Consider the following 16887-nt stretch of genomic DNA (forward strand, 5'->3'; position numbering starts at 1 on the left):
AAGTGTAAAACTTATGAGATTAAGTCTTTCTCAGTGAGTTTTTTGGGTAAGTGCACAGCACCATGTATAAGCAGTAAAGATTAATATAAAGAATTAAATTTCGGTTTGAATTCTGCATATACTAAATGAGAGCCAAATAACCAGGTGTGTACATGTATATGCCTGCAGATGTTACATTTAAAACCTAATGTATTATGACAAAAATATTTTTATGTAAGTTTGCGGGGGTTTTTAAAAGACAAAAAGCTTCATCCATAAGGAAAATAAAATCAGCTAACACCCCACTATCACCACTACCAATTGCATATCTTTAGTGCAGTTTCAGTGCAGTATATTCTCAAGGCTGACAAGCAAAAGCTTTTTTACCAGCATATACTTCCAGTTCAGGTGATCTAATCTCCTACTAACCTTATAGAAATTTTTCTTTATTTTGAAACATTACAGAAATTATATAGATATATAGACCTGTTAAAATCTCGATAGTAATATTCTTCCTCCCTTCTCAGAGAATATACTAAGCATATTCCTCACGTAACTTCCTGAGTTTCAGTGGATCTATGCCCAGAGTGAAAGTGGACTGAAAGCTTTCCACTTCTAAGCATAATTCATGTACTAGCTGAAGAGATAATCAAATTGAATGTAGTAACTTCTAGGTGAAATCCAACCCCCTTAGGGTGCTTTGTCTCTCATCTCAAAAGAACCAGGATTTTGTTTTCTATTTCTAGGGACCTTTTTTTCTAAGATAGAAAAATGAGGAAGAATACTTTGAACATCATAGAAAAAGGCTGAATGCTACAAATCTTATTAACAAAAATAAATTCCACAGCTATACAACTTGGATGTTCTACAAACCTTTCAGTCTTTCCAGTTCTGGAAAATTAATGCACCATGAAACAAACTTTTAATATACTCCTTACTTTTCTTTCTTTCACTCCACTCCCCAGAAAATAATTCCATATTTTATATCAAAGACAGGAAGATATCTCAGGAAAGTCCATTTTAGAAGTCTACCTACTGGAAAGAAATTGAATTTTGACCTTGAGAGTGTTAAAAATAGGTTTGGAGTTTTTTTCATAGTAGGGCTTTGCTATATCCAGCTTGTTCTTGATTCAATATTAAGAATTATCTTTGTACTTGGTCTTTTAAATAACTTATGAACTTGTTTTTAATTTTATCATTTGTTATGGATCTCTTTTAAAATTCAGGTTTGGAAATCATATTTGGAAATCATATTTAGAAATCATAGAATCAACTGGGTTGGAAAAGACATCCAAGATCATCAAGTCTAACCCTTGATCCAACATTGTTGTGGTTACTAGACCATGGCAATAAGTGCCACATCCAGTCTCATCTTAAAAACCTCCAGGGATGGAGAATCCACCACCTCACTGGGCAGCCCATTCCAATGTCTGATTACTCTCTCTGTAAAAAATTTCTTCCTAATATCCAACCTAAACTTCCCCTGGCAGAGCATAATATTTGACATTAATTTAACAGGAATGGCCAAAATACATTTTTAAATATCCAAACATGGTAACCAATGACTTTCAGATTATAAAACAGTCCTGGCTAATGGCAGGTTTGTGCCATAACAGATTTTTTCTCAGAAAGCTATAAAACCCATTTCCCAGAATGGTTAAGCTGGAAAGGGACAGTTTGAGATCATCTAGATTAAACCTCCTATTCAAGCAGGGTCATCAACATTTGTTACCTCCAAAGTCTGTCTGGGAAACTTTTTCCAGTGTTTGATTACATTCATAGCAGAAAATTTTTTTCTTATATTCAGATGGAATTCCCTGTTTTTTAACTTGTATGCATCACCGCTTGTCCTGCAACTGGGCACAACAATTTGCTCCTATCAGAACTTTATACTTATTGATCCTCCTGAGTTTTCTTCCATACTGAATCATCCCCACTCTCACTACCTTATCTCCACAAAAGATGCTCTAATCCCTTTATCACCTTTGTGACCCTTTGCTGGATTCTTTCCACTACATTCCTATCTGTCTTGTACTGGGGAGCTCAGAATGGGACCCTGCACTTCAGATGCGTCTCACAAGAGATAAGTAGCAGGGAAAGATCACCTTGTTGACTTGCTGGCAATGGTTTTCCTAATGTAATCTGGAATGTTTTTGTCCTCCTTTGCTATGAGGGTGCATATTTCCTTATATTTTCCACTTGTGCGGCTGGACATGAGCCGACAATGTGCACTTAAAGGCCAGAAAACCAACAGTATCCTGGGCTGCATCAAAAATGTGGTCAGAACTCCTGAAGAACTTCTTAGAAGAAAATGTAATGATTGTGGAATAGGGACACATGTTATGATCAGGTTCTTTAAAATTATTAGAGAGATGCCTCTGCTCAAATTAAGGTGCAAATGAGACCACACGGCAAAGTCAATAGTATGAATTTTTATTTAACAGTAAATGTGGGGTAGAGAGAGATAGAAATAGGAAAAGAGAGAAAGAGAGAGAGAAAGAGGGTGACAGAGAGACAGATTAAGTGGCAAAAAAATATTACCACTTCATAATTCAGCTGTCCAAATACTAGCAACTGCAGCCATCTGCTGCAAGATATCCAAGTCATAAAGCCAAAGCACAAGCATGGAGTTCTTGTGTTTTTATAATGAATAAAGCCACACTATTTCCAAAGTAATATTCAGTCTGAGATAAATAGACCAACATTAAGATTTTCAAAACATGTATTTCTTGTTGAATGGGTTTACCCAAGTAAAAATAGTTCATATAATGTTAAGTAAATTATTCTGTGACAGAAAATTTCTAAGGTAGGAAGTGTCGAGTAGAAAAACAAGAATGTGCTGATATATCAAGATCTCTACCAATATTATAGATGCTCAGTGGATAATCAGAACAGAATAATACAGTGAACATCATTAAAAATTCAATATCTAATACTCCATGGGTCGTCAGGATCTGCTACTGTCCACTACCTCGAAAGGGACATGATGCAGCGACATTTTGAAGCAACATTTACTGAGGTTTTAGTATAACTCAATGTACCTGAACATTTTCAAATTCATTTTTTGCATAGCTTCAAATGAATAGTTATTCTTTCAGTGGTTTTTAGCACCAATCCTTCATGCCTTCCTGAAATCCATAATCTGATAAAGAGGGATTTTATTTTTAACTGACATTTAAAAGCGGCAAACCTTCTTCTACAAACTGCTTGTCACTTAAAATTGTTGATACTCTGTCATCAAGTGATAATGCAGGATATAATTAGTTCTTTTCAAAATGTTATGCCTTTAAATACAAAAATTATACACATTAACCATGCCTCTTAAAAAAATATGATATATCAATGCATGCAAATCACTGTGTCTTTATAAATATTTTCTTAGGAAGCAGAACATCTTATTAATAAGAATCAACCAGAAAGCACTGATCAGTTTTCACAGGGTCAATTTTTCAGTCATTCCAAATTTTCAAGTGAAATCTGGAAGGATGAAATATCAAATACAGACAGAATGTTAAACCAAAGGAAAACATGATTTATTTTTCTTATAAAACTGCTTGAAAGTATTTGAACTTACAAGGATTAAATTAATTTATTGTGAAGTTTTGTGAAAATCAGTGAAAATCAGTAAGTCATTTATCAAAAAAAAAGGACAAAATTTATAGTTTTTATCATTATAGTTTTAAAAGTGTATTTTGATTTGAATTCAGCTTTCTAATATATGATAAAACCTTCTTTATCTTGGAGTTGTGCAGATATAACCAATTTAAAAATAGGAAAATGATTTTGTAAAATATTTCATAACTTTTACATGTGGAAATCATAATAGATTTGAGCAAGATTTTCACCATAAATTTAATTATGGGGGTACAATATTCATAACTCATTCACTATTCAGTCATGATGTGTTTCTTGCCCTCTGCCTTTGTGGAAATCAAGGTCTTCATTCAAATCACTGACTGCATCAGAATTTTATAAAATTACTATAAAAAATTATTTGTAGAAATATCAGTGAAAACTTAATTTTTTATACTATTTTTCATCTCATTTCTTCCATCTCTACATTCATTTTGTATATAAACACACATATATAACTATAGACGTGTTCGTGTATGCATGTCTCCAATGTTCTCTGAAGTACAAGCACTGGTATCTATCTAAGACCACCTTTCACAGCTGACACCTTCTCATAAAAAGAGAAAAGCACTGTAAAGTGATCTGGTCCTAAAACGACAGCTGAAAAGAACAACAAATAGGGCCTTCAGCTTGCACATTTTAAGATTCTGACAGAATGACCTCTATTTCTGTCACTTCATAACTTTTGTACAATAGTTGTCACAAAAATAGCAGAAAGATATTGTCATAATAATCTCTAGGTCTTGGTCCTGTAATCAGATCTTTATCCTATTCCCTTGCAAAGTCTCAGAGATGCCTTTTTGGTGCTGGGAACTTTTCCTTTATTTTGAGCAATCTAAAAGTTGATCAACTTCACCAAGCTACAGGTTCTGCATACTGTCAACACAGGGGGAAAGAATCCACTAAAGTTTAATTAATTTTGCCCGTTTTAGAACACAGTGAATTTACAGTCCCACTGTAAAGACTAGTTTAGATATGTAGAACTGCTGAGAGCTGTGGATATACTACTTTCCAGAATTATGTAGCATAAATCCCACCATAAAAGAGTGCCTGAGGTAAATCACAGATTTCACATTTATGACTGAATTTTTAACTAAATTAAGTCTTTTTTTGTTCAAGTGGCTAGACAACGACTTCAGTTGCAAGGTGAGATCTTTGAATCAGCAGTAAAAATGATATTTTTCACAAAATCTGCTATTGCAGAAACAAGACCAGAAATAGCTGAAAGGTTTTAAAATATGGAAATTTTTGGAGCTAAAACACTTTTGCATTTTGATGAGTCACTTGTTTTCATTTCATAAATTAATAATATCATAGAGCAGAAAACACATTAACAATAAAAAACCCACAAAAATCTGAAAGTAACACTTTGCATTTAAAGATGCTTGTAAAAATTACTTTTAAAAATAATCCCCTGTTCTTGGAATTACCAAGATTGTAATCAGACTAAATCATGCTTCTGATTTGCATCAATAAGGTATGCTGTGATCTCACTATTTCCTGTACTTACACAAATATTTCTGGAAAGACTTTAAGTTACTTTACTTTTTCATCAACATTCTCTTCTTTTCACTGTGTTGGTTGCAGGAGTTGTCCCAGGACATATCCAAGGAGGAATCCTGAAATTTTGCAATGTGCTAGCGAATTTATCTCATGTCCCAGTTCCAAGGTAAGTGGGTTCTAGCTGAAGCCAAAGCTTTTATCTTCAGACCTACAAATGTGCACAAAGTCAAAACAAAAAACCAAACAAAAATCACTGCTTCCCACAATGAGAATCATGAGGAGGTCAGATTGTGCAAGACCATTTATAAGAAATCCATCCAAGATTATGTCATGAACTTACCTAAAAGGTTGTACAGTAAGCAGTGTTGTGCAATGTAACTTGGGAAGCTGGTAATCATATTATTTAATTATTGATAATGGCAGCTGTCAAGATAGCACATTCAATATGTCAAATTATGCTTGCAGTAAGGGTAACTTCAATTCATCCCATGCAGTGAGATATCTCTTGTATGTACCATCATATGATTTCAGACTTCCCAAGAAGTATCCCTGAGGACTTTCCATATCTGATCTCATGTCACTCAAGAACCTTACTCTTTTTCACTACTTCCAATAGCTACAGAAGAAAGAAAAGAAAATTTTCCTAGTTCCAAAAATAAATACATTATAAAAAGTGAATGTAGCATTTAACTTTTAACTAGAGCAATTATACGGTACGTCTGCTTCAACCACTATCATGATATTAGCTGATTCTTTCCAGAAAATGACAGTGTGTTTTGTTTTCCTGGAATTCAAGACAAATACCCTCTTTTGAACCTGAAATGTTCAGAGTGATTATAAATACCAGTGATTATGGAAAACACTATTCAGCATGCCAGCAGTATACAGCTTTTGCAAACTTTGTAAACCTTTACTTTTCTGAGAGTATGTGGTTTGATCCTACTGAATTCAGTTGATCTGACTTTAGTAACATCAGCAGGGCAAATTCAGGAGAGGCACTTGATGTACATTTTCATTTTGAGCCCTTTTGAAGTCACTAGCGTTCATCTGCATTAAAAATGCCATTGACAGGGCTCAATGCATCGTTTTCAAGTGATGTTTCAAATCTCTCAACAAGCATACTCTTAAGGAATAGTTCTTCTCCCTAGCATTCCCCTTCTCCTTGAGCACCACTTATGTATTGAAGTGCAATTCAGTTTGGAATGGCATACCTGCAGGTCAAAGAACAGACTGAAGGAGTTAAACCAGACATAAATCAGAATGAAATACATGGCTCCATAGAAGGCTCAATAGGATAAAATAAACTATGTATCCATTTGTGCACAGCATGTCTCTCCCAGATGAACAGAGTTGAGAAAACAGGCTTCATAGACAGAACAAGTGTTGTCCATTGATGTACAAAATAAATCATCAGTCTAAAGAATTTGTCAATAACATGCTGCCCTAAACATCCATATGTCTGCGGCATTAGGCTCATGTTGTTGCAACTAAATGAGATCTCAACCAACACAGAATGAAAAAAAAAGCAGTGTAGCTTAAAGTGGCAGCAGATTGGTTTGTGAAAAAAAGACATTTTTTCTCAAGTTCTTTTTCAGAGTAGTTTAGGAAATGCATAGTCATTTACAAGAACAAAGAGTACTAGTTTATGCTCTGCATACCTATTAAAAATATAGACAAGCATTGGGAAAATTCTTTTAACAAATTCAGACCACCTACAGTGTTCCCAAAATACCTGACCAACTTTGGCAATACTGGGAATGCGGCTCACTTAGGTGAATGATGGGATTTAACAATAAATGCAGTGATGTAGTGGGCTGTTGAGATGGATTCTGGTTTCAACTCTGCCTCCATGTTATGGGGCAGTTGTGACCAAATCATGTTTGTTTCAACATTGGTATTTAATACATCTTTCCTGTTTAGTCTTTGTTCACCTAGGATGAACACGTGTTTGTGCAGTACCTATGCTGCATTTGGTGGCACCACAATACAAACCAAAACTATCAAAGAACATCCACGAAACACGAGAGGAAAGTGAATTTCTGAGGAAGTAAAATGTGTTGTATATTCTAGATTAAAGTGATATTTATTATGTTAGAGAAAGCTGGAATTTATTCAGAAGTAAGTATCTCTAGCCCTCTTACTGCTTAAGATAATCTATAAAGGCCACTAATCTCTCTAAGTTATTATAAATGTTCCTAAATTCAAATCTATTTACTTCCTGGTACTTTCCGTCATGATTCATATTGCAATATAGAGGAATAACTAAATCAGAAATAGATAACCTCATTCAAATTATCTTTTACAAATCCAAAACATATAAAAATTTGTTGTATTTATAACAATACTATTCACTTTGAGAAAATATGTGTTGCTTCATGAAGTTTACATATGAGGAATTCCCATGTAGATAAGAAAAGGGGCTATGAGCTAGCAAGAAGAGAGTAGATTGTAGCTTACTGTCACATGGAAAGGGGAGATTTTGTTGACCCTTAGTGTTTGATTTGTTTGTCAGTGCCCCAGGACAGCTGAGACTCTTGTGCCCAACCAATCTGTCAGCATCTCATTATGGGGACCCTTCACTGAACAGTCCTGCTAAACCAACAGTATAAGGGAGACCCCTCAATGGGTCTTCCCACTTTATTCAAGTATGCTATCCACTGCCAATGACTGCCATCACCTATAATTTCTGTACTGTTATAACTTCTGTTAGAACGTGAATATAACTTTTCAGTTTCCTCTAATTTTTACCCCCTGCCATCTTCCCACACTTACCATGGGAAGAACAAAGAGAAAAGAATACCTGACTATCATCGGAAGAAACTCAAACAATTTCTTTTCAAGTACTGTACGGAAATAGGGTATGAAGAGTAAACATCAGTTTTCAACACAGTTTTAGCAGAACTGAATGCCAAAGTACAAATGGTCTATGTGAAAGCAGGTTGAGCAGACTTTTTGGACTGGCCGACCATTGCTAATTCACACAAAGACGATTTTGTGTACTATAACGTGGAGGTGACCAGAGAATGTGTAGGAGTCTAAATTTCAAACTGACCTTCAGAGCTGGCCAAGAGTTGTACAGGTATTTTTTATCAATGGGAAGTGCAGTGAAACATTGTTCATAGGTGTGATAAACTCTTCATGAAACTAACATGTTGGTGAACACCCTCCACCTGAAATATTAAAAATTAGATACTGGAATGCAAAGACAATATACCTGTCTACCAAGAGTAGCTTCTTCGGAAATGATTAAGTCTGGAGGCTAGTTTTTTCCTACAATGACATATACATATATGCGTATGTGTGTTTCTCTATGTGCATGTGTGTGTCCAAATGCAGAGAGAGAAGGGAGGAGAGAGAGAGGAATAGAGAAGAAGATTCTTGTAAAAGCTAATTCAGAACACCTATTTAGTGGGTTCCTAAAAACATGTAAGTATTCCACAGAATATCAAACAACTGATAGAAAATCACTAGACCAGAACAGTCAATTTTTTTTTTTATTGTTCAAGGATAATTTACCACCTAGGCTTGTTGTGAATTTTCCTCTTATTATCTACTATTCCTTATTTCCATACTGTTTGTTATTTTCATGCAATTGCATACAATTGAATTTGAAACATAAAGCATTAGAGAGAGGAAAATAAATTACAATCAAAGAAAGAAAATTCAAATGAGTAAGTGGATGTCAAAAACTACAAGCCACTTCTTTCCCATCCTTTTAGACAGAACAAGAAAGAGTAAATTAAAATTAAAAGGCAGAAATAAAGTTGCTCAGTGTATTCTACTTTCCTCCTATTGTAACAATTAACCTATGAAAATAATTGATACAAGACTACATTCAAACAAAAAGATTGCAATCTAAACTAATGAAGACACTCACATGGAATAAACACAGGATAACCAGACTTTCAAAATGCATTTTGAAGAAAATTACATACTCACTCTGCAGGAAATGAGCCAATGTACCACAGATGAAACTCAGGAGAAATTAACAATTTAAAAATCAGTCTGTAATGGAGTATAATTTTATTTTACATTTATGAAAAATAAATTTAAGGGAGATAAGATGTTTCTAACCACAAAAAGAACTATGAGCTAACAGCACAACAGGATTGAAAAAGAGACTGAGCTGTCTATTTTCTTTCTTTTTAAAGCTCTTGAATTTTATCCTCCTTGCAGACAGCTAGACATATTTGTTCTGAACAGGTTTTTTGACAAGGACATTGTGGACTAAAAGCATCATACTATATTTTTCATTTTTAAGGTACATGCAATCCATCCCCATCACTTTGAGGTAACTTTGCTTTCCAGTAGAATGCTGCAGGTTTTAATCACAAGGCTACTTTTATTCTCAGTATGAGATCAAAATAAATACACCACCAGCATGAACACTTTTCTGAGAGGACAAGAGGGATTCCTGCTTGTCATAACTAATGATGGTGATCAAAGCCAACCAGGTGCTCGCACTGACCCTGAGCTTTGATCATTTACTGTACTTTCCAATATCTGAGCCTGGGAGTGAGTTGCCCTAATGGCCTCTGGTTACATTAGTGGCATATGGCAGGAAAAAGGAGTAGAAGATAAGAAGAAGTAAAAAGGAGAGGGAAATGTCTAGCTATGCAGCATGTGCAAGTGTAAAAACTTCCAGGCAATTGAAGTAAACTCATATTGAAGGCTTTTTATACACTGTACATGTTAATGTTATTGAAATACTCAGTAGGTTTTTCATGAAAGCTTGTCCCAAAGGGCAATGACATGATCCTTTACTCACCTTTGAGCGATTACACAAATGAGCAGACTCAGTAGTTTAAAAGGATTTTTGCGTGCGCGCGTGCGCGCGTGTGCAAGTGCTCTTTGAAACCTGTGAAACTTCTCACTCCTCAAAAGAACATATTAATGCTACCTTTTTATACGTTACAAGTATTTTGACTGACTTGAGATTCTTTCACCCATTGCTGGCAGTGCCATTCTTGATAGCCACCTCTGTACAATCCCTCAACTGCAGACTATGGTGCAGTCAGACGAAAAATGTTCTTTATCATTCTAAGGTTAGGTTCTCATTAGTTCTAAAAGTGGATTATGTGATAGAGTTGATAGCTAAAGGCATTTGGGAAGACTTCCTCCCATCAAGTCTGCTTCACACTAAGTGAATCTTTCTGAAAACACTTTTCTTTTGTCTGTGCTATCACTTAAGAATTTTATGTAGAACAGCAGCAAGTGTAAATGTACAGATATAACTTAGATATGAAGGTTCTCCAACTGCTGTGCACATTTCAGGTGTTCTCCAAACTCATTGCAGCCACAGAGAATAAATATAGCAGGTGACATTATTATATGGGCCAGAAGCTGATATAATTATTTAATTCACATCATAGGAAAAAGCAATGATTAAAAAATCTTCTTATCATCTTTGTGAGATTCTTCTTCACAAAATTCAGAAAGAACGAAGAACAACCAGTGTTCTAAGTGGATTAATTTCTTAGCACTTTAATGAAGCAGAAATTTGAGGCTGTGCTTTTTAAAACAGGAAGAAATTTCAGCCTTCAAAATACCTGCACTTCTCAGCATAGGAATGCTTGTTTTTTTTCTGTGCTATGACATCCCTGTTGTAAGCAAGAACAAGAGAGGGTAATCAAAGTTACTCACTTCTACTGAAAACACACTTCCGGCAAAAACACCATAGACGAATACGTTTACAAATAGATGAATGATGTCCAATACCACAAATAACAACACAGTGAAAGAATGTTTTGGTTTTCCTTTGAAGTACCCTTACTATACATATGATCTGCTTTAGGTCTAATTCTGCAGACAGTTCCCCTGTTGCGCATTGTGTGGCCTCTGAAACCAGAGTGCTGTATCACAAGTTGATAATTGCATGGTGTCAGATTGCACCTTATCTAATTCCACGTCACAGTAAATTATGGGTGTCTGGGTCCTGCAATATGTGTAACTTTAAAAAGCCAAACTATGCAATTGCATTATGAGCTAGGTGGTACTGTGGAGCTCTGACCTTGATATGTAATTTAGGTAACTTTCAGTACGTTAACAGTAACTGATGGAAGTATTTTGTAGTGTCACAGGCAATAGAGAAGATATAATATCTCACATTTTACAAACTGGAGTTCTGCTACCAAGTAGAAAGCAAAGTTGATACAGTGTTGTATGGAAAGCTGACTGGCATAATGTATTCCACAAGCTTCTATTATGGTGTTGTTTGTACCCTTCTGTCCGTATGTTTGTCATTTTCAGGGTTATAAATGGAACATCAAAAATATGCAGCAGAAACTGAATGAATTCTACAATTATTCCTATGTGTATGCCTCAATTTATGTCACATTAAAGGCAGCAACACTTGTGATACTTTGTAAAAACACATATTTTGCATCCTGAGAAATCAGGGCAGATCTGAGCTCTGACTGTGACAATAATATTTTTTTTTTCCTGAACCAGTTGGCTTCAGAAATACCATCATCGAAAGCATGAATTTTTGTAGTGTTTTATACACCAAAAAACCCGACCAAAACCAAAACTACAACCACTCACCCCATTTTTGTATTGTAAGTATTTTTACTACGAAGGGTCACCATTATAGGTCAGAGATGCAGTTTGAACTTGGCTTGATGAAAGATGCTTAAGGTAATTGGAACAGATATCATATTTTCCTGTAACTGCCCATAATGCTTTTTACAGTGAGAACGTGGTACTTTCCACAGTGTAATCACAGGAGGAGGGGATTTTGACAATTAATTTGGAACAGAAATATTTTAGATCTGATAAAGAAGTAATTATTTTCTACCAGAAACTGCACTTCAGTTTTTTAAAAGCTATAGTAAAACAGGTTTGGACATTAGCTAGAGGAGGAATTTAGCTTTTATACTGATTGTCAAACTTCCTTTTGCATCAAAATGAAGACATTTAACAACCCTGCATAATTAAAACAACAATGCAGACCTCAAATTTCTAGTCCAATGTTTCACAGGATAAGATTCACACTTACTAAAGGTAGGGAGTTCCTAAACTCTAGGGAATTTCACTCATTCTTTGGTGGAAGAAGTTCCCAAGGTTGAATTTTGCAAGATGAGGATTCAAAAACCATTATTAATTCCCTGAAAATTATAGTTGCCTGAACAAGTCTTCTTACGTCAAAAAGTGTTGGAACTTATGAAATGGTGTCAAAAAAGAATCTCCTCTTTCACACAGAACCCTATCCTTCTATTAATGGAAGGTAAATTTTTCAAAAGCCATTACCTGATTTAACAGCCTAAATCACATTTTAGCGGTGACTTTAGCATTTAATAACTCAGTCTTCCTTTGAAAGCAACTTGGAAGTTACATGTCATCTGTTTCTGCCCTTTTAAAAATCACATCCTGTACTTAATGCAATCTTTAAGCCCCTTGGAAAAGCTGGTTTTAAATCCTTTTTGAAAATGTCACAGTTGTAAGGGTACTTCTAAACTATGGGAGTTAGGAGCTTTCAATGCATGCCTGGAGTGCGTTCCCTTGCTCATTCCCTCCATACTAAAGCAATACCTAAGCAAACATTTTTCATCTGTTCTTTCATGTAAAGGCAATGACATGCCTGTCCTAGGAAATGAATCAAAACTTTTTTTACCTGTATAGAGTAAGGTCTATGTGTGGAAGTAAATACATGAGGACAAGGCAGAGGAGTGGAATGAATATTAGGTCATTAATTCTTTTGACTGGCTTGGTAAAACCAAAATGAGTTTGTAAAATGCAGAGAATGAATAGTTGCTGGCATAGCTTATCTGTAATGATCTAGCTACAGTTGTAGCTGTAACATTTTACCTGTTTTTTTGTGTGATACCTCTCTAATACTCACCTCACCTGAAATCACTTGTGCTGGAATTTGAAAATGCTGAAATTTATGCTGGAATATTATTCCTATTAAAAACTATCATTATTTTTTGCAGGATGCATGACAGTGGCAAAGAAGAGAGTAAAAATCTGAAAATAAATTGGTGACTTCAGTTTTGCAAAGGCCTTATCCATTTACTTCATGCTCTGACTTCTGAATACCCCTCTTTGCCCTCATTACAGTATTTGCTGTGTGGCTAAAGATGTGTATCAATCTTTTAGGATATCTTTGATTAAAGGACAGGACAAAAGTCTGGGCACACACAGCCCAGAAGGTCAACCACATCCTCAGCAGGTTTAGATTGGGTAAAAGAAAGAAATTATTTTCTCAGAGGGTGCTGAAGCACCTACACAGGTTGAAGTTGTAGATTCCCCATTCCTGGAAGTGTTCAAGGCCAGGTTGGATGGGGCCGTGATATAGTGAGTGACATCCTTGACCATGGCAGGGGGTTGCGACTAGATGATTTTTGGCGTCCCTTCTAACCCAAACCATTCTGTGGTTCTATGACTATTACCCTGAGGTCCTACAGAGACCAATAAAGCCTTGTAGAGCACAAAGATGCATGTATGCATAAGGCATACGTTGGTCTGGACCTACACCCTCAGTAGTTCTTTACTCAATGCTAAAACTGTGGTGTTGCTGCAGATGGGTGTCTTTATTCTTATTCTTATTATTATGAACTAGAATGAAGTTTAGACAACTGAAAAGTATAAGCAATGATCACATTTGAAAACACAGTAGGATATAGCACATCAGCACTGGAATCCTACAAATGCAGTATTTAATGCTTGTAGGTGGCTGTTGTGACTAGAACCAGGTTTTTAGTCAAGTAAAGAGGTATTTCTTGGCATAATAGGGTCACACCCTACTGTCAGTTTTAAGTAGCACTCTGCATTGATCTCAGTGGGTAGTTGTGTTTAAAAATTGATGGCATGACCTGACCCTTAATATGGAATGTCACCTGAAAAGAACACACAGATTTTCCTGCTCTCTGTACAGTGAGAAAAAACAGAGTAGGAAGGAGGAGGAAACATAACAGGCCTCATGCTATCTTGAAGTATGTGGAAGGCACAGAATTTTAAACAGTATTAATAGCTTGAGTCTCAGCCTGCTTAATAACCGATATTACCTTAATTTATTTCCTATGACTTCAGTAGAATTGCTTTGGATTTACATCTTTGTTAATTCAATCAGAATATAAATATATTTGGAATTAAATGCAGAAATATGTTAATGAAAAAATATTCAAGGTGTCTCACAAATATTTTGTTATTGAAAAGATTTTGGATTTGGAAGCAGAGCTCGAAGAGTTATATTAATATTTCCAACTATTCTCTCAGGTTTGAAACCTATGGATACTGCACATCCCTTGGGCTGCAAGTTTGCTGTATTTTTCCAGTCTGAATACCATCGAACAGTTTTCTATCAATCTTAAAATTTACAACAAACTGTAAAGTATTTGTTTATTGTTGGACCAGATAATAAATTCTAAAAGATTTATCTATCCTGATTCAAGTTCAACTTTTCTATATTTTTTGTGTTCATGTATTCATATGTTTTGTATAAACTCCCATTTTTATTTGACAGCCAATGATCTTTTATTTTATTAAAGAGACTTAAATTCAGCCTCTCAACCATGCTGTAATCATTTTGATCTTCCTGATTTGCTTCTCCTCATACCAACATCTGCTCATAACATTTTACCACATAGCAAGGTTACATATTCAGTGTGAACAAAATCTCTCATCCCCGTTCCATGTTTTTTTTTTTTTTTCTCCTTTGTTTTACCAAAGGGTGCGATCTGGTTCAAATTACAATATGAATACAGCATAGCAGAGATGTATGCAATGAAGATTAAAAATAAGTCATTGAGCTCACTGTAACTTCCTCAATGTCAAAAAATGTGCCATTGTAAATCCCCTGGGACTGCCTGAACAATACTTGCATATTCCAGGCCTTATGTCAGCCTGATACCCATCTGTCTATTTGCTAAGCTCAGTCTCTCCTGTCCTTTCTGGTATCACTCCTTCTATTGTGGGGGAATGGGAGAGGAGGGGCTCTGAACAGCAAAATTTCCCTTCATTTTGTTCAAAGGTGAGATCCTCTGGACATGATATCTCTCTGCAAGGTACTCTACCCTTATTTGCATGCTGTCGTGGGATGTTTTTGTACTAATCCTAAAAATAACAAGTCAGCAAGGAACATTTTAAATAACCTTGAGTATCACTATTGTATTGGAATAATTTAGATCAGGATCCTGACTCGAACCTTTAAATAAACAGTTTTGATAAATCTTGGTACTGGGGCTGAGGTTTTGTAGTATGCACAGCACAGAATTTGCAGACAAGTCAGAAGACAGTAAAAAGAGGTAACATTAAACTCTTCTGATTTGCGCCACTCTACAGCCTAAGAGTTATCTGGCATAATTTTGAACCTCTCCGGGAATGTCCTGTGTGCCACAGTACAATACACACTCTCTGAAATGTAACATGGTCTTACTCTGGGATGTCCTTCCTTTGGCACCATATCTGAGCCAGACTTTTGGGGAATTCTTTGAGGAGAGATGATCAGTGAAGTATCCCCTCACTTGCAGAATCAAGACCGAGATCTGCAGCTGAGTCATTGTGCAAAGTTGCTTCTTTTGAACATTTTGTGATCATACTGCAGGTAGAGGTGTGCAAATCTGTCACAACCATGAGAACAGTTAAATACTCCTGCAATTAGCAGAATGTACATTCTTTGACTTTTTGTCTACAGTAAAATAGAAATGCATTTGTTTCCTCCCTATTATCATATAATCAGTAACTGATATAACCTTAAAAATACATATCTACTACAAGCACTCTTACTGAGATATTCCCAGTTCACTCTTTCCTTTTTTTTCTTCAACAATTTTGAAATCCTGGTGGATGTGTAATCAGTCATGGGATGGTTGTTGTAGTTGTTTACTTTGGCTGAATTCTAGGTGTCCACGGAGCCTGCGCAGATTCCCCCCCTCCAAAAAAAGGAGAGACGAAAGGAAAAAGACCGTGAAAAACTTGGGCTTACCAAGGAAGAAAGTTTATATTTACATGGAGAAAAAAAAAAGAAGAGACTAGTAACGGTACAAACACACAGGCAAAGGAAACTAACAGTAAAAAAATTCTACCTCCCCCACGGAACAGCGTCTCGGACAGACGTAGCTGCCTACAGGGCCATCCCGGAAGAAAGAAGAAGGGCCAAGTTTATTCTCCCTTCCCTCTTATAGTTGGACTGACATAACATGATACAGAATATCCTGTTCCTCCTGGAAAGAGGAAATGTTATTTTACTACACAAACCCGCTACAGTTGGTTTGGAAATACAGATTTTGAGTTGTTGGTAAACATGCATGGACTGCTTTGTGTATTGTTGCATCTTCTTGCTCGCTATGTGAGACAAGAAGAACGTCGTATCCTGGTGCCTGGAGGACCAAAGAATACAATTCCCAGGCAACGTGCTTCATTGGCTTCCCGTAGGATGTTGCTATCTCTGCTTCTCCTGTTTCTCTTGAACTAGAAGGCTAAAATGTTACTACAGGAAAACAGATAGGCAGACAAAGCCTTGCACTGAACATGATCACACAAAAGTGCTTTCCTTAGGAAAGCAGGGGAGGCAGAAACTAGCACGTGATTGCTATAATAGGCTGTGCTGCTTCTTGATCATTTCAAGCAGAATGAGCATTTTCCTGAGTCTATTGGCCTCCTTTATCTTGTATGAGAAATGCTTGCTCTGTTCTGTTGTTATCCAGTGACCTCACTTGTCACCTGATTTCAGGTAGGTATCTGAGTAGGTGCAACATGTTACATGTCTCCTTTCGAGTTTTCAGAAGTAGATGTTATTCTCTGGCATCAGCTTTATTTGTTATTTGCAGGTGG

The 16887-nt window shown here is 36.0% G+C and overlaps 1 long non-coding RNA gene across 1 annotated transcript; it reads right to left on the bottom strand.

Moving 5' to 3' along the window:
- Positions 1 to 2462: 2462 nt before the first annotated feature.
- LOC113943030 lies at positions 2463 to 16346 on the bottom strand. Its single transcript, XR_003526164.1, has 4 exons — positions 16140 to 16346; positions 5456 to 5731; positions 5123 to 5323; positions 2463 to 3121 (listed from the first exon to the last, which is right to left on the bottom strand). It is a non-coding gene; the product is annotated as an uncharacterized LOC113943030 (long non-coding RNA).
- Positions 16347 to 16887: the final 541 nt, after the last annotated feature.

The sequence above is a fragment of the Corapipo altera genome, unplaced genomic scaffold (genome assembly GCF_003945725.1).
Source record: "Corapipo altera isolate COAL_440 unplaced genomic scaffold, ASM394572v1 2b, whole genome shotgun sequence".
In the NCBI taxonomy this organism is placed as follows: domain Eukaryota; kingdom Metazoa; phylum Chordata; class Aves; order Passeriformes; family Pipridae; genus Corapipo; species Corapipo altera.